The sequence below is a fragment of the Chiloscyllium plagiosum genome, unplaced genomic scaffold (genome assembly GCF_037043375.1).
Source record: "Chiloscyllium plagiosum isolate Xiang-an unplaced genomic scaffold, Cpla_swu_hap1 HiC_scaffold_26, whole genome shotgun sequence".
Classification (NCBI taxonomy): domain Eukaryota; kingdom Metazoa; phylum Chordata; class Chondrichthyes; order Orectolobiformes; family Hemiscylliidae; genus Chiloscyllium; species Chiloscyllium plagiosum.
Window position 1 is genome coordinate 5,135,273 of NW_028270164.1, and position 18,952 is coordinate 5,154,224.

The 18,952-nt window shown below is 44.7% G+C and overlaps 1 protein-coding gene across 3 annotated transcripts in view; it reads right to left on the bottom strand.

The window, feature by feature from the left end:
* Window positions 1-18,952, bottom strand: part of tafa3b (TAFA chemokine like family member 3b) — a 72,993-nt gene that overhangs the window by 23,280 nt on the left and 30,761 nt on the right. The window lies entirely within an intron of this gene.

The following is an 18,952-nucleotide window of genomic DNA, read 5'->3' on the forward strand; positions in this document are numbered from 1 at the left end:
TGGAATTTCAGTTCGGGTGAGTTGCGCTCTTGAGCAGCTGCACAGTGGTGTGGATTGTAGATGCGCTCATGGAGCTGTTAGCGAAGGGATTCCAGATGTCTACAGGAGGCGTATGCTCAACTCAGGATGGTGCATGAATTAGAGATGGTCAAGATCATGAGGTTGGGAGGTGCTACCAATAAGATATTGGTGAGTTGGTGCAGTGTAAATGCTGAACCAATTACATTCTTTTAAATTCACTCACAGGACATGGATACCATTTATTGCCCAGAAAGCGAGCGAGAGTCAACCACATCGTGTGAAGTCACATGGAGGCCAGACCAGGAAAGGTTGACAGATTTCCTTGCCTAAAAACCAGATGGGTCTTTCTCTCCTGACAATCTGGCAATGGCTTGATGGTCATAATTAGAGTCATTAATTCCAGATTGTTATTGGCTTCACATACTACCGTTGGTCATGACAGGATTTGAAGCCAGATAGGGATCTCTGAGTTAATAATCTAGTGATAATGCCACTTGGCCACTGCCTACCCATTAACGCACCACATCAATACACCACATCCATCAACATTCACTCCCTCCATCACCAACGCTCAGTAGCAGCAGTATATACTGCCAACAAGCTGCCCTGCAGAAATTCACGAAAGATCCTCACACAGCACCTTCCAAACCCACAACCACTTCCATTGAGAAGGACAAGGGCAGCAGATACATGGGAACATCACCCTGTGCAAATTGTCCTCCCAGCCACTCACTATTCTGAATTAGAAATATATTACTGTTCACTCATTGTCGCTTGGTCACAATTCTGGAATTCCCTCCCTAATGCCATTTTTTTATTGTTCATTCATGGGCTGTGGGTGTCACTGGCTGGACCAACATTATTGCCCATCCCTAGTTGCCCCATGAGAAGGTGGGGGTGAGCTGCCTTCTTGAACCGCTGCAGTCCATGCTCTGTAGAAGGACAAGGGCATCAGATACATGGGAACAACACCCTCTGCAAGTTCCCCTCTAAGCCCCTCACCGTCCTGACTTGGGTAGTAGCAGTCCATGTGCTGTGGGTTGACTCACAACACCATTAGGGAGGGAATTCCAGGATTTTGATCTGGCAAACTGAAGGAACGTTGATATATTTCCAAGTCAGGATGGTGAGGGGCTCGGAGGGGAGCTTGCAGAGGGTGTTGTCCCCATGTATCTGCTGCCCTTGTCCTTCTACAACACATGGATTGCAAGTGTTCAAGAAGGCAGCTCACTCCCACCTTCTCATGGACAATTGGAGAGGAGTAATAAGCCAGCAATGCCCATGTTCTACATGAATAGACAAACATTGCACCTGCACCCCGTGCCATCTTGATGCAGGGCTTTTTGGGTTACAGTTGAGAGCAGAATTCCAAGGTGATGTTTCACTGTCTAACTGAGGAGTGCAGATGTAAACTGTAGCATCAACACTCCCGCCACCATCATCCCAACATTGAGCAGCTAACCATGTATTGACCATAGGTTCAGGCCTGGGGTTTGTCTGTCTACATGGTTCAATCTTCAGCAGTTGAGAAAACCGGAATTTTCTAAACTTTAATTCAGCACAGATGTCATACTCAGCAGGGTCCGAGAACCATTCCAACTCTTTCAACACGCTCATTATCCCTACTGCTTTCATCTTCCATTATGTCAACATGGTTCAATAATTGTGAGATTTCCACATTTCCCCATAGGTTTTCAATCAATTCACAAAAGCAAAATGAAATTATAAAAAGTGGATGTACAATTTACAAGTGATGTAAGAAGCCTGATGTGACGGGACTTGGAGTGACACTTCCAATTTGCTTTATCATCGATGTGAGTCACATGTTAGAGCGCACGTTGGATGAACAACAGCAGCAAATACAGTGTCTGCCATCTCTTGTGGGATTTGCAAACCCAACAATCTACTGTCTTTTCTACACAGTGATATGAGGAATTAACCCAGCTCCTTTACATTGGTTACTGTAAATCCATGTTCATCAAACCAATAACTTGTTCCAAATTTCAAGTTATTTTATGCAAAACTTGCTGATATTTCACCTTGTCCTAGATTATGTTTTATATACTTTTTATATATCTCATGTTGTATGAGGTAATGGTCCTGAAGGGGTTAATGTTCATATTGCATTAGCTCCACCCATTCCACTGATGTCATGGAGCTAAGTTCTCTGTTAGTATTTAGAGGGAGCGGATCGATCTGTACCAGCCCCTTTAACACCTTGTAATCATGTTAACAGGCAGCATGGTTAATGTGTGGCACAGTGGCTCAGTGGTTAGCACTGCTGCCTCACAGCATCCGGGACCTGGGTTCAATTCCAGCCTTGGGTGACTGTCTGTGTGGAGTTTGCACAATCTCCCTGTTTCTGCGTGGGTTTTCTCTGGGTGCTCTAGTTACCTCCCACAGTCCAAAGATGTGCAGGTCAGGGTTGATTGGCCATGATAAATTGTCTCATCCTGTCCAGGGATGTATAGATGAGGGGCAGTGCATCAGTGAGGGAACTGTAAGGTAATAGGGTAGGGGAATGTTATCAGATGGGATACTTTTCAGAGGGTCAGTCTGGACTTGTTGGGCCAAATGGCCTGTTTCCACACTGTAGGGATTCTACATTTGAGAACAACTGATCCAGAAACAAATAATCATTCAAAGGTTAGTATGCAGGTGCAGCAAGCAATTCAGAAAACAAATGGAATATTACATATAATTGTGGGAGTAATTGAATGCACGTGTAGGGAGGGTATATTTCAGTTATACTGGACATTAGTGAGACGGTTTCTGGAATACTGTGCACAGTACTGGTCACTGTACTTACAGGATGATGTTAATTCATTGGAAACATCAAAGAAGCTTCGCTAGACTAATATGTGGAATGAGTGGATTGCCTTTTGAGGAAACGTTAGACAGGCTGAGCCCATTTCCCCTGGAGTTTAGAAGAGCCAGAGGTGACTTAATTGAAACATGTAAGATCTTGAGGGGATTTGACCAGGTGGATGTGGAGAGCTGGTTTCCACCTGTGGGTGAATCTAGAACTACAGGTAATGGTTTTATTTAATTCACTCATCGGATGTGGGTGACCCTGGCTAGGCCAGCATTTATTGCCCCTCCCTAATTGCCCCGAGGGTAGTTAAGAGTCAACCACATTGATGTGGGTCTGGAGTTACATGTAGTTCAGACCAGGTAAGGATGGCAGATTCTTTCCCTAAAGGATATTAGTGACCCAGATCAGTAATGGATTCATGGTCATCATCAGACTTTCCGTTGCAGATTTCTATTGAATTCAAATTCCACCACCTGCCAAACCATTAGAGGGCCATCACCTTCCCTACCCGGTTAAAAAAAGGCTCCCATTTAAGATGGAGGAGGAAATATTATTTTCACTCAGGGGATTGTGAGGGTTTGGAATTCCCTTCTTCAAAAGGCAGTGGATGCAGAATCTTTAAATATTCTTGAGGCAGAGGAAGAGGTGATGGTGTCGTGCTACTATCACTAGAATATTATTCCATTAACTCAACTAACTTTCTGGGGGGACAGGTTCGAATCTCACCATGTCAGATGGCGGACTTTGAATTCAATAAAAAAAGTCTGGAATTAAGGACCTACTGATACCATGAAACGATTGTTAGAAAAACCCGTCTGGCTCACTAATGCGTTTTGGGGAAAGAATCTGCCATCCTTACCTGGTCTGGCCTATATGTGACTCCAGGCCCATAGCAATATTACTTATCCACAACTGCCCTCTGCAATGACCCAGTGAGCCACTCAGTTTAAGGACAACGAGGGATAGGCAATAACTGCTGACCAGCCAGCAACACCCGCATCCCACGGGTGAATTATGAAATAAAAGCTAGATTCTGGATGACCACGGCTGGTGAATGTTTATCGGCGATATGCAGGAACATAGAGTTGAGGATGAAATCAGATCAGCCATGAGTTTATTGAATGGGGGGAAAAACAAAGAACAGAGGAAATTTACAGCCCAGGAACAGGCCCTTCGACCCTCCAAGCCTGAGTCAATCCAAATCTACTGTCTAAACCTGTCGCCCAATTCCTAAGCATCTGTATCCCTCTGCTCCCGACCTACTCATGCATCTGTCCAGACACACCTTAAATGAATCTACTGTACCTGCCTCTACTACCTTTGCTGGCAACATGTTCCAGGGACCTACCACACTCTGTGTAAAGTACTTGCCGCATGTATCCCCCTTAAACTTTCCACCTCTCACCATGAAAGCATGACCTCTCGTTATTGAATCCCTCACCCTGGGAAAAAGCTTATCTCTATCTACCCTGTCTATACCCTTCATGATTTTGTAGACCTCAATCCGGTCCCCCCTCAATCTCCTTTTTTCTAATGAAAACAATCCTAACCTACTCAACCTCTCTTCATAGCTAGCACCTTCCATACCAGGCAACATCCTCGTAAATCTTCTCTGCATCCTCTCCAAAGTGTCCACATCCTTTTGGTAATGTGGTGCCTGGAACTGTACACAGTATTCTAAATGCAGCTGAACCAAAGTCTTGTACAATTTTAACATGACCTTCCAGCTCTTATACTCAATACCCCGTCCAATGAAGGCAAGCAAACCATATGCCTTCTTGACCACTCTATCCACCTGTGCAGCAACCTTCAGGGTACAATGGACCTGCATCCCAGACCTCTCTGCCCATCAACTTTTCCCAAGGCTCTTCCATTTACAGTATAGTTCGTTCTAGAATTAGACTTCCCAAAATGCATCGCCTCACATTTGCCTGGATTGAACTCTATATTCTCCTGTATTCTTTGACCGTCCCCATGCTTTCTGCTACTCTATAATCTTCTCGTCATCTGCAAACTTGCTGATCAGACCAACAGTGCCCTCTTCCAGATCATTTATGTATATCACAAACAACAGTGGCCCCAATACTGACCCCTGTGGAACACCACTGGTCACCTTTCTCCATTTCAAGAAACTCCCTTCAACTACTACTCTCTGTCTCCTGTTGCTCAACCAGTTCTTTATCCACCTAGCTAGAACACCCTGCACACCATGTGACTTCACTTTCTCCATTAGTTTACCATGGGGAACCTTATCAAATACCTTACTAAAGTCCATGTATATGACATTTACAGCCCTTCCTTCATCTATCAACTTGGTCACTTCCTCAAAGAACTCTATTAAGTTGGTAAGACACAAACTCCCCCACACAAAACCATGCTGCCTATCACTGATAAGCCCATTCTTTTCCAAATATAAATAGATCCTATCCCTCAGTACCTTCTCCAGAAACTTTCTCACCACTGACGTCAGGCTCACTGCTCTATAGTTACCTGGAATATCCCTACTACCCTACTTGTACAGGGGGACAACATGAGCAACCCTCCAGTCCTCCGGCATCTCACCTGTATTTAAGGATGCCACAAAGATATCTGTCAGGGCCCCAGCTATTTCCTTTCTCGCCTCCCTCAGCAACCTGGGATAGATCCCACCCGGTCCTAAGGATTCGTACACCTTAATTGGGCAGCATGGTGGCTCAGGGGGCGACACGGTGGCTCAGTGGTCAGCACTGCTGCCTCATAGCACCAGGGTCCCAGGTTCAACTCTAGCCTCAGGCGACTGTCTGTGTGGAGTTTGCACATTCTCCCCATGTCTGTGTGGGTTTTCTCTGGGTGCTCCGGTTTCCTCCCACAGTCCAAAAATGTGCAGGCAGATGAATTGGCCATGCTAAATTGCCCATAGTGTTAGGTGCATTAGTCAGAGCGAGATGGGTCTGGGTGGGTTACTCTTTGGAGGGTCGGTGTGGACTGGTTGGGCTGAAGGGCCTGTTTCCACACTGTAGGGAATCTAATCTAATCTTAATATCCTTTAACACACCCAACACATCTTCCCTCCTGATGTCAACGTGATCCAGGGTAAACAAACTTCTATCTCTTATCTCAACATTCATCACATCCCTCTCCTCAGTGAACACTGATGCAAAGTAACCATACAGAATCTCACCCATTTTCTCAGGTTCCACACATAACCTTCCTTCTTTGTCCTTTAGTGGACCAACCCTTTCTACAGTTACCCTCTTGCATCTTATATATGGATAAAAGGCCTTGGGATTCTCCTTAATTCTGCTCACTAAAGTTATTTCATGACCCTTTTTAGCCCACTTGATTCCTTGTTTAAGATTGTCCTACTCTCCTGATATTCCTCAAGGTCCGACCTGTTCTTAGCTGCCTGGACCTTATGTACACTTCCCTCTTCCTCTTAGCTAGTTGGACGATTTCTCCTGTCATCCACGGTTCACGAATCTTGCCTTTCCTATCCCTTATTTTCAAAAGAAAGGCAAGGGAAAACAGGAGAGCGGGCTCAAGGGGCTGAGTGGCCTACTCTTGTTCCTTGATGATAAACATTGGCCCAGGAACATTATCATTGACCAACCCATCAAGAAACAATCCAGTGAAAGATTCCACTGGGTGTCCCAGAATCATGGGGGATCACAAACAGATGAAGGAATCCAATGAGATCACTTCTGTTGTCATACAGAGTTGTTTAATATCGTCAGCATGGAGGAAGTTTACAGAACTGGTAAAAATGTTCAACCCTCTGGGGAAAAAAATGCTAGTGATGGAAATAGTGCTGAGTGAGCAGCAAGCTTCAGGAACATGACTGAGAGCCTGAAACTGCCAACGTCACCTGCTGAACGACCACAGTCTCTCTTCTTATGGCTCTACTGGATCCACAGCAATGTGCACAAATCCAGGACACGGTCAAGATAATGAAACTGCCTGACCTAAGCATCCAGGAATCCGTAAAAAAAGACACCACCTCTCCTGATTAGAAAGTGATTTCCTGATCCAAAAACCTTAGGAATCTTTCCTAAAATCCATTTGCTGCCCCTCTCAATCCTGGTAATCCTTAAGGAAGCAGCTGAGATTTATCCATTCCATGGATTTTTGTTGAGTGAGGAGGAATGACGAATGGTATTTGTGAGAAAGGCTCGACTATAGTTATTGTGAGACATTACAGTTAGTGCTCCAGCCTTTAAATCATTTATATTGGCTTCATACATTATAAAAAAGATGCAGCCACCAGCACATATCAACAAGAAATTAATGGAACATGCATTGGGTAAGACAGAACTGAAAGCACTGTACCTCTTTAGCAGTGCAGACTGAAGGAATGTACATTAGCTAGCTTAAATTCAGTGTTCTGTTGAAGTGGAGCCAAACACATGGGTGCATCTGGAAAGAAGCAATTCAATTAGGAAAACTCTACAGGGAACTTGTGCACTAGCTGTGATATGCATTAAACTGAGAAAAGCAGCTGTATAAAAACCATGGTGAAATCTGCCGTGTTGCAGTCCACATTGAATAGGGAGTAAGTCAGCAGCTATGGTGCAGGACTCACAACTGAGAGGGCAAGGGTTCAAATCCCACCATGGCAAGCTGTTGAGCTGAATTCAATAATTATGCCAGAAAGATTTTACAATGTCCTTCACAATCTTAGGATGTCTCAAAGCACTTTACAGTCAATGAGGTGCTTCTTTCAAAGTGTAGTCACTGCAATAATAAGAATGTAAAAATATCATTACACTACACAGACCATCAAGCCTGCACTCATGCTGACCTTCTGCTTGAAATCCCCCTTCCAACAGTCTTCCCATATCCCTGATTCCCTAGAGTCCAAAAAAGCTAAGAATCTCAGTCTTGAACCCACTCAATATTCACGACTCTCTAGAGAATTCTCAGTATTCACAACCCTCTGAATGAAAAAGATTTCTCCTCATGCCAGTGTGAAATGGCTGCCCCTTTACCTTGAGGCTAGGATGCCATGCTCTAGACTATTTAACCAGGAGAAAGTACGTCTAAGTAACTACACTGTTGATCTTCTAAGGATTTCATACATTTCAATGATATCAAAGTTTTTCTTGTAAACTCCCAAGCACATAGGAACATTGTTACCCAAACCCAAGTCATGAAGAACAACCCTCTCATCCCCCAAAAGAATCCATTGACTCTCAGCTGCAATCTTTTTAAGGCAAATATATCCTTCCTTAAAGGAGGTGGGAACTGCACACAGTGCTGCCAACATGGTTTCATCAAAGTCCAAATCAATTACTTCAAGACTTTCTCACTCTCATACTGCATCTCTTAACATTGAGAACACAAGAACCAGGAGCAGGAGTAGGCCATCTGGCTCCTCGAGCCTGCTCTGCCATTCAATAAGATCATGGCTGATCTCTTCTTGGCCTCAGCTCCACTTACCTGCCCGCTCACCATAACCCTTAATCCCTTTACTGCTCAAAAATCTATTTGAAAAACATTCAGTGAGGAAGCCTCAACTTGCTTCACTGGGCAGGGAATCCCACCGATTCACACCCCTTCGAGTGAAGAAGTTCCTCCTCAACTCAGTCCGAAATCTGCTCCCCCTTATTTTGAGACTATGCCCCTAATTCTAGTTTCACCTGATATTGGAAACAACGTCCCTGCTTCTGTCTTATCGCTTCCCTTCATCATTTTCCATGTTTCTATGTTTCTAAATTTCAGTAAGTATAAACCCAGTCTACTCAATCTCTCCTCATAAGCCAACTCTCTCAACTCTGGAATCAATCTCGTGAACCTCCTCTGCACCCCCTCCAGTGCCAGTACATCTTTTCTCAGGTAAGGAGACCAAAAGTGTACACAGTGCTCCAGGTGTGGCCTCACCAGTGAAGGCTAGCTTGATTTCCTAGCTTCTTGTTGTTGCGTCTTAGTGATTTTGTGTGCCCTCCTCAGAGTTCACTCTCCTATATTGTCAGTAAATGTGGATACATTACAAGAGTGGGAACAGAGGGGCATAGCCTCGAAATAAGGGGGAGCCATTTCAGACTGAGTTGAGGAACTTCTTCACCCAGAGGGTTGCTTCATTGCTGCTCCTGTTTGTATCTATGTTTGTCAGACCTCATCCCACAGTGTCATGGCCACCTGTCTCGAGCCATTCTCACGTAGCCACAATGTAGATGTTCTGGGACACCCATCATCAACTAGATCCAGGTTATTCCTTTATCCTATTGCACTTTGCCCTTTAGAAAAGATCTCTGAGGTCCCAACAGCAAATTAATTCTCCTTTTAATCCATTCACGGGATCTGAGTATCACTGGCAAGACTAGCATTAACTGGCCATCTGTAATCTCCCAGAAGACAATTGAGACGCAACCTGGTTGCAGTGAGTCATACGTCGGCCAGAGAGTTGAACGTTTACCTTTATATTTTCACTTAATGTTAACTTTTAACTATTTCTTTATTTTTTAATTACACTAAGAACAACGGTAATGCTTTGCAAGTAGTTCTTGTGTAATGTGATGGCTGCATTCTTGTGAAACCCCGTGTTATAGAAAAATTGCGCCTTAGAAACAGCATTTTAAATTTGACAATGTAATCGCATTACAGCCAACACATGTTTTAAAAGTTTGCGCTTAAAAACAGTGTCCCCAGTTCATCAGTCGCGTTACAGTGAAATCATGTTCGCGAGTTGTGCGTTCTAGCAGAACAACCTGTACTTTTAACTTTGTTTTTCTATGTTATTAATTTGTACCTGGGAATGTTGGTACCTAAGATGAAGCTGTGTGTCGTGACATTATACACTTTTCACTGTGCTGTCTTCTGTACTCAAGCACATGTAACGATAGATCTTAAATTTTAGGGTGAGGATGACAGATTTCCTTCTCTGAAGAACATTAGTGAGCCAGGTGGGTTTTAGAAGACAATCAGCAAGGGTTAAATAGTTGATGTTTAGCTAGATTTTAACAGAAGCACATTAATATCTATGGTAAGCAACTGAGGCTTCAGCTCTGAGCTTGATAACTGCCCACCAATGACAGCCCATGAAACTGAAAAGATCCCCTTGTCCCTTCTCTCTGTTTTGTGTTCACTAACCAGTGAACATTTTATTTCCAGTCTCAGGAGACTGCAGTGAATGCAACAACCAATTTGTGCAGAGCAAACCCTGTCAAACAGCAGGAGAAAGTGAGGTCTGCAGATGCTGGCGATCAGAGATGGAAATGTGTTGCTGGAAAAGCGCAGCAGGTCAGGCATCATCTAGGGAACAGGAGAATCGACGTTTCGGGCATTAGCCCTTCTTCAGGAAGAAGGGCTAATGCCCGAAACGTCGATTCTCCTGTTCCCTAGATGCTGCCTGACCTGCTGCGCTTTTCCAGCAACACATTTCCATCCCTGTCAAACAGCAACAAGGTAATGGGCAGCAAAACTGTTTTAGTGCTGATTGAGGATTTAGTGTTGCCCATGACATTGGAGAGAATTGCCTTGCTCTTTTACAAAATAAAGCCATAATATTCTACACACAACTTTAAAAGCAACACATTTCTCCTACATTCTTCCCAAGCCAATACTTCACATCGGACACCGACAGATGAGGAAAGTTATTGCACTTAAATTAACTCATCTGATCAGCAAGAAGCCTCAAGCCAACAACCATCTGCATTTATATAGCACCTCAAAGAAGAAAAACAAATTCCCCCAAAGTGCTTTACAGGAGCATTATCAATCGAAATTTGAAATTGAGACACATAAGGAGATATTAGACCAGGTGGTCAACACTTTTCCAAAGTGGTCAGTTTTAGGAAACATCTTAAATGAAGGGAGAGGTAAGAAGGCAGAGACATTTAGGGAGGCAATTGCAGAGCTTAGGATCCAGGCAGCTGAGGGCGTAGCTGCCGTTGCTGGAATCACTAAAACTGAAGATGCACAGGAGGGCTGTGAGCAGAGAAAGCTTCAGAGAGGTGTAGGGCTGGAGGAGGTTACAGGGATAGGGAGGTGGGTAAGCTCATGGACGGATTGGAAAACATGAAGGAGAATTTCAAAAACCAGGTACTCCCAGAGCAGGAAGGTTCACTTGGATCATCCCTGAGATGGAGGGATTGTCTTATGAGCAAAGGCTAATCAGGTTGGGACTCTACCCACTGGAGTTTAGGAGAACGAGAGGTGACCTCATTGAAACATACTGCATTCTTAAGGGGCTTGACAGGGTAAAGGCTGAGAGGATATTTCCCCTCCTGGGAGAGTCGAGGACCAGAGAGAACAGTCTCAGAAAAAAGGGGCACCAATTTAAGACTGAGATTGGGGAGGAATTTCTTCTCTTAGAAGGTTGTGAGTCTTTGGAACTCCATGCCACAGAGAGCTGTGAGGGCAGAGTCCTTGTGTATATTTAAGGCTGAGACACATAGATTCTTGATCAGTCGGGGAATCAAGGGTTACGGGGAAAGGGCAGGGAGGTGGACAGAGGAATGTCAGATCAACCATGATCCTATTGAATGGCGGAGCAGGCTCCATGGGCTGAATGGCCTTCTCCTGTTCCTATTTCCTTATGGTCTTATGTGATCATCAGGAGCAACCAGTGGCTCAGTGGTTAGCACTGCTGCCTCATCGCACCAGGGTCCCAGGTTCGATTCCGGCCTCAGTGTGGAGTTTGCACATTCTCCCAGTGCCTGCGAGGGTTTCCTCCCACAATCCAAACATGTGTGGGTCAGGTGAATTGGCCATGCTGAATTACCCATAATGCTCAGGGAAATATAGGTGCATTAGGTGCATTAGTCAGCGGGAAATAGGTCTGGGTGGGTTACTCTTCGGCGGGTCGGTGTGGACTTGTTGGGCCGAAGGGCCTGTTTCCACGCTGTAGGGAATCTAACCTGAATCAACCAGCCAGAATGAGTATGTTGCAACACTGAAGCATGACATCATCGATTGTGCTTTGCTTGAGCAGGGATTTATTAAACCGATAAACAGTTACAAAAGATGATGATTTGGCCCATGCTGGCTCGCTGTAGGACCAACTCACCCACATGCACTCCTCTACATTTCCTCACAACTGTTTACTGCTCAGTTGACGATCCAGTTATCTCCCTTGGTCAAGTCGCCCCATTGCATTCTGGTGGTGAATCCCAAACCATGCTCACTCACTGAGTACAAAACGTCTCCTCACTGTTATTCTTGCTTCTTCTGCCCATTCCTTTAAATCTGTGTCTTTTGATTCTGGACCTTTTCATCAAAGGGGTCAGTTTCACAATCTGATGATAGGTCACTGTTCTGAAGCATTAACTATGTTTCTGTCCACGCACGCTTAGTGCCAGAACTGCAATAGTACTTCCAGCATTTTCTGCTTTTATTACGACAGTGTGTCTCAAGTCATCATGCCTATATTTAGTGATGAGGTAATCAGCACAAAGCTCTCATTGACAGAGTATTGCTCACCTATTTACAAGAATGTTGCCAGGGCTTGAGAATTACAGCGATGATGTAACAGTGGATAGGCGAGAGCTGTTTTCCTGAGAACAGAGGGTGCTGAGGGGTGACTTGGGGTGGCACAGTGGCTCAGTGGTTACCACTGCTGCCTCACAGCACCAGGGTCCCAGGTTTGATTCCAGCCTATCTGTGTGGAGTTTGCACATTCTCCCCGTGTCTGCGTGGGTTTCCTCCAGGTGCTCCGGTCTCCTCCCACAGTCCAAAGATGTGCAGGTCAGGTGAATCGGCCATGGGAAATTGCCCAGAGTGTTAGGTGCATTAGTCAGAGGGAGATGGGGTCTGGGTGGGTTACTCTTTGGAGGGTCGATGTGGACTTGTTGGGCTGAAGGGGCTGTTTCCACAGTGTAGGGAATCTAATCTAATCTTAATATCTTTTAACACACCCAACACATCTTCCCTCCAAGCTCTTCCTATTCATATACCCATCCAGATGCCCGTTAAATGCTATAATTGTACCAGCCTGCACTGGCAGCTCATTCCATACACACACCACCCTCTGCATGAAGAAGATACCCCTCAGGTCCTTTTTATATCTTTCCCCCTCACCTTAAACCTAGGCCCTCTGTATTTGGACTCCCCTACCCTGGGAAAAAGACCTTGTCTATTCACCCTATCCATGCCCCTCATGATTTTATTCAACTCCATAAGGTCAACCCTCAGCCTTCGACAATCCACGGAAAATAGTCCCAGCCTATTCAGCCTCCCCCATAGCTCAAACCCTCCAACCCTGACACCATTCTTATAAATGTTTCTGAGCCATTTCAAGTTTCACAACATCCTTCCTGTAACAGGGAGACCAGAGGGTGGGAGGTTTCACTGCCCAGTTTGAGGATTAAGACAGAAACCCTCAACTCATTAAAGAGGAATCTGGATCTGCCTCTGAAGCACTGCAATGTACGGAGGAGGGGCTAATTGGCTAGGTATGGTTATGATAGGCCGAATGGCCTGTTTCTGTGTCATAATGTTTCTATAGATCTCTAGATGGAAGAAATGAATATTTTGAATTTCCGCAACATCCCAAAAAACTTTGCAACTTATTAATGAATTACCATTTTTTCTGAAGTACAGTCTCTCACTGTAGTGTAGGAAACACAGCAGCTAGTATACACACAGCAAGCTCCCACAAACAATAATCAGATGCAACAAATGCATTGGATTTTAGTGAGAGCACACCATGAATACCATCCATAGTTCTGCCACCCATATCTAAGACAGAACATACTCGCTATGGAGTGGTGCAGCAAAAAAGCATAATTGATAAGTGCTTGGGACAAGAGAGTTGGGTCTATTGTCTTTGGAGTTTGGAAGAATGGGCAGTGACTTCATTGTACAGACACCATTCTTCACAGGCTAGGTACTGAAAGGTAGTCTATCCTGGGTTTGGAATGGAGAACAACGGAGAACAGTCTCAGGGTAAGGTGTTAGGACTGAGGCTAGCTGTGAATGTCTGAAATTCACTAACCTTGAAGACTATGATTTGGAGATGCTGGTGCTGGACTGAGGTGGACAAAGTTAAAAATCACACAGCACCAGGTTATAGTCCTACAGGTTTACTTGGAAGCACTAGCTTTCAGAGTGCTGCTCCTTCATTAAACCAACTGATGAAGGAGCAGCGCTCCAAAAGCTAGTGTCTCCAAGTACAATAAACCTGTTGGACTATAACCTGGTGTTGTGTGATTTTTAACTTGAAGACCACAGATGCTCCGTCTTAAATAGATTTTAGGCTGGTCAATAACAGAATCAAGAGATATCGAGAATGGGTGGGAAAGTGAAACTCAAGTAGAAGATCAACTATAATTCCATTAAATGGTGGAACTGACTCAAAGGGCTGATTGGTTTACTCACATACCTATTTTATTAATTTCTTATGAGATCAATGGTCTCCTTAAGTGATGTTGATGAGGAATAAATATTAGCCAAGACATCAGGGAGAATATTTAAAATTAGCATTATGGGATTTTTCACATGCACCTTCAACATCAGATGAAACTTCAGACAGATTAACATCCTGTCTGACTGTACCTCTGAAAGTGCAGCACTCTTTCAGTGTTGTCATGGATAGAGACCCACACTAGGAAGGAACTGCCATTTACTTTGCAAGTTCGTACCAAAACTTCCACAAGCAAGAACATTGCCTCCTCAAAACAAAAATAGACAATGAAATCATAAACAGGAAGGAATGATTTCAGAGCTGCTTCTAAAAAGGCCAACATACTTTCAGCTGATGCATCACAAACAGCTCCGCTGCTCTAAGTGCACAGTTGTTAATGGCAACGCCTTGCTTAGGCTTCACATTCATTGACTAAAACAAAGACAAGTTCTGCATAAATTGACAAGGACCTCATTTGAATTGCAATTGGTCCAATCAGTGTATATAAAACTCTGAATCAGTGTTGAAATACACTATTAATTACTTCCCCCCAGAAAATTCTGGGGACAGTCAACAGATTCGACTGTTTTCTGACGTGAGGGAAACAGAGTTAACATTTTGGGTTGGGTCACTCAGTTCCTGACCTCATTACAGCCTTGGTTCAAACATGGACAAAAGAACTGAATCCAGAAGGGAGGGTTAAAGATCATACAACACCAGTTTATAGGCAAACGTGAGGACTGCAGATGCTGGGAACCAGATTTTAGATTAGTGTGGTGCTGGAAAAGCACAGCAGGTCAGGCAGCATCTGAGGAGCAGGAATATCGACGCTTCGGGCAAAAGCCCTTCATCAGGAATAGAGGCAGGAAGCCTCCAGGGTGGAGAGATAAATGGGGAGGGGTGGGACTTGGGAGAAGGTAGCAAAGAGTACAATAGGTGGATGGGGGTGGGAATGAAGGTGATAGGTCAGAGGGGAGGGTAGAGCGGATAGGTGGGAAGGGAGATTGGCAAGTAGGACAGATCATGAGGACAGTGTTGAGCTGGAAGTTTGAAACTGGGGTAAGGTTTGGTGAGGGGAAATGAGGAAACTGGTGAAGTCCACATTGATGCTCTGGGGTTGAAGTATTCCGAGGCAGAAGATGAGGTGTTCTTCCTCCAGGCATCAGGTGGTGACAGAACGGCAATGGAGGAGGCCCAGGACCTGCCCGTCCTCGGCAGAGTGGGAGGGGGAGTTGAAATGTTGGGCCACAGGGCGGTGTGGTTGATTGGTGCGGGTGTCCCGGAGATGTTCCCTAAAGCGCTCTACTAGGAGGCGTCCAGTCTCCCCAATGTAGAGGAGGGGTGGGGTCTGAGGGTGGAGGTGTGGGATGTGGAGGAGATGCTTTGGAGGGCATCTTCAACCACGTGGGAAGGGAAATTGCAGTCTTTAAAGAAGGAGGCCATCTGGTGTGTTCTGTGGTGGAACTGGTCCTCCTGGGAGCAGATACAGCAGAGGCGGAGAAATTGGGAATATGGGATGGCGTTTTTGCAGGAGGTAGGGTGGGAAGAGGTGTAATCCAGGTAGCTGTGGGAGTCGGTGGGTTTATAAACAAATGTCATTAATGGAGATGGAGAGGTCCAGGAAGGGGAGGGAGGTGTCAGAGATGGTCCAGGTAAATTTAAGGTCGGGGTAGAATGTGTTGGTGAAGTTGATGAATTGCTCAACCTCCTCGTGGGAGCACAAGGTGGCGCCGATGCAGTCGTCAATGTAGCGGAGGAAGAGGTGGGAGTGGTGCCGGTGTAACTACGGAAGATGGACTGTTCTACGTAGCCAACAAAGAGACAGGCATAGCTGGGGCCCATACGGGTGCCCATGGCTACCCCTTTGGTCTGGAGGACGTGGGAGGATTCGAAGGATCCAAATAAACCTGTTGGAGTATAACCTGGTGTTGTGTGATTTTTAACTTTGTACACCCCAGTCCAACACCGGCATCTCCAAATCGAGAGGCGGGAGTGACAGCCCTTGACGTTAAGGCTGCAGTCAACCAAGTGTGGCATCACTGCAAAACTGCAGTCTATGGGTATCAGAGTCATACCTGGCACATAGGAAAACAGTGCCGGTTGTTGGAGGGCAGTCATCTCAGCTCCAGGAGATCTCTTCAGGAGTTCCTCAGGGTAGTGTCCTCGGTCCAACCATCTTCAGCTGCTTCACCAATGACCTTCTCTCCATCATAAGGTCAGAAATGAGGATGTTCGCACAATGTTCAGCACCATTTGCCACTCCTCAGATACCGAAGCAGTCCATGTTCAAATGCAGCAAGACCTGGACAATATCCAGGCTTCAGCTGACAACTGGCAAATGACATTTACGCCACGTAATTGCCAATCAATGACCATCTCCAATAAGAGCCAATCTAACCACGAGCTTTGACATTCAATGGTATTACCATCACTGAATGCCCTACTGTCAACATCCTGGGGGTTACCATTGACCAGGAACTGTTCGGCTGAGAGCTAAGAGAAGATTTGATGTGAGTGTTTAGAACTATACAAGGTTTTGATTGAGTAAAGAAAGAGAGACTGATACCAACTATCGGGTTGTCAGTCAAGGTCATGGATTTAATGTCATTGATGAAAATACCAAGGGAAGAGGAGGATGCAGCAATCCAATGTGTTTCCGAGCAACTGAGAGAGGAGTGGAAGAACATTCAATACGACTTTACAAAAGGGAATAAATACTGGAGGAGCCAAGGGAGTGGGCTAATCACAAAGCTCTCTCAAAGAGTCGATACCGACTCAATGGGCTCAATCTGGTTTTTAATTCATTCACAGAAAGTGAGCATCACCAGCTGGGTCAGTTTTGATGAAGGGTTTTTGCCAGAAATGTTGACTCTCCTGCTCCTCAGGTGCTGCCTGACCTGCTGTGCTTTTCCAGCACCACTCTCCTGACTTTTATCATCCTCCACTAGTTCCATGGAGGAAGATGGTGGTGAGCTGCCTTCTTGACTGGCTAGTCAGAGTAGGTTATTTAACGCCTTGAGACTATTTCATTGACCATGAGATTGTGGCTGATTTGTCATCTACCTCTATCTGACCACCCGAAATGTCGACTCTCCTGCTCCTCGGATGCTGCCTGACCTGCTGTGTTTTTCCAGCACCACTCTAATCTTGGTTTCAAACTTTGTGGTATACGGGGCACACACACTGACCTCCAATGACACCGACACAGCCTTCCTTTGTGCTAGGTATGAGAGTTTTCTCCCTCACGAGTTCCAGTTGACCCAGATTTGCTGAGGATTTCCTTGATAGCCTCTGTGAATGATTCTCGGATTCAATGAGCCTCACACTGTGAAGATGTGAGATATTCAACCTTTCCATTTTCTGTTTGTTGAATCTATGCAGCTTGTTTATGTTAAACAGAGCCAAGCCATGCAATCAGTCATCAATTAAAACAACCTTTCAGCTTTTCCAGGAGATGGGAAATTAATATTGGAACTTTCCACTAATTACACTGTCAGTTGAGTCAAATCTTGAAAGAAGCCAAAAATATCTGTAATTGGAAAATATGTCTAATTTTCAGTTCAGTCATAGTAATGATCATTCAAATCATTATTTAATCATCAGCGTTTATGGGCTGCAAACATTATCCAGTCTTTAACCTTCTCGTGACCAATCAGTAGAACTTCAGCCTGTCATTGGTCTGTGGATTTTAACCCTTAAGATGCTCTTGTTTCAACACAGTAGGTCTTTGATTGCCTTTCAGTCATGTGATGGTTTCTAACCTTCAATAAGCAACAGAAGGACCTGGTTAGTGTCAGAAAACAATCCTGGAGCTGCAAGAGGTTTATGGTGCATTTAGCTCATCCCTATATAAAATACTGACACCTCAGTGAATAACTGTTCCCCTATTCACCTCATCAAACACACAGCCTCCACCAACCAGGAAGACGAGGGTAGCACTTACATGGGGACTCCAAACATGGAATTACCTTCAAATCAGTCAATGTTCTGACACATGTCACCATTTCTTCATTGTCACCAGGTTGAAATCCTGAAAGACTCCCCCAACAGGCACTTCCTTCACCATAGAGTTATGGAGTCATCCAGCACAGAAACAGACACTTCAGTCCAACCAGTCCGTGCCAACCATTGCCCCAAACTCAACTAGTCCCCCCTGCCTGCACTTGGCCCCCATATCCCTCCAAACATTTCTTTTTCATGTATTACCTAAATATCTTTTCAACGTTGTAATCGTGCCTGCATCCACTGCTTCCGCTGGAAATTCATTCCACACACAAGCTACTCTCTGTGTAAATAAATTGCCCATTATGCCTTTTTTGCATCTTTCTTTTCTCACCTTAACAGTATGCCCCTTGTCTTGAAATCCTCCCCTCCAGAAAAGACACCTGCCATTCATCTGAGCTACACCCCTCATGATTTTATAAACTTATATATGGTCATCCTCTGATCTCCTACGCTACAGTGAAAAAAAACTCATTTTATTTTATTTTATTCACAACTTTATTCAAATATTTTTCTGAAATCTGTAACAAAATTTAACTTTGGACAGAATGAGATCTCACACTTGTAAAACATCATTTTTTACTCTCCTGAGAGCTTATCTGGCAATAATTAAGGCTTATTGCAGCTTAACAATAACTACATAAGTACATAGGAGAACGTGAGGACTGCAGATGCTGGAAATCAGAGCTGAAAATGTGTTGCTGGAAAAGCGCAGCAGGTCAGGCAGCATCCAAGGAGCAGGAGAATCGACGTTTCGGGCATAAGCCCTTCTTCAGGAATGCACATAGACTGGAATG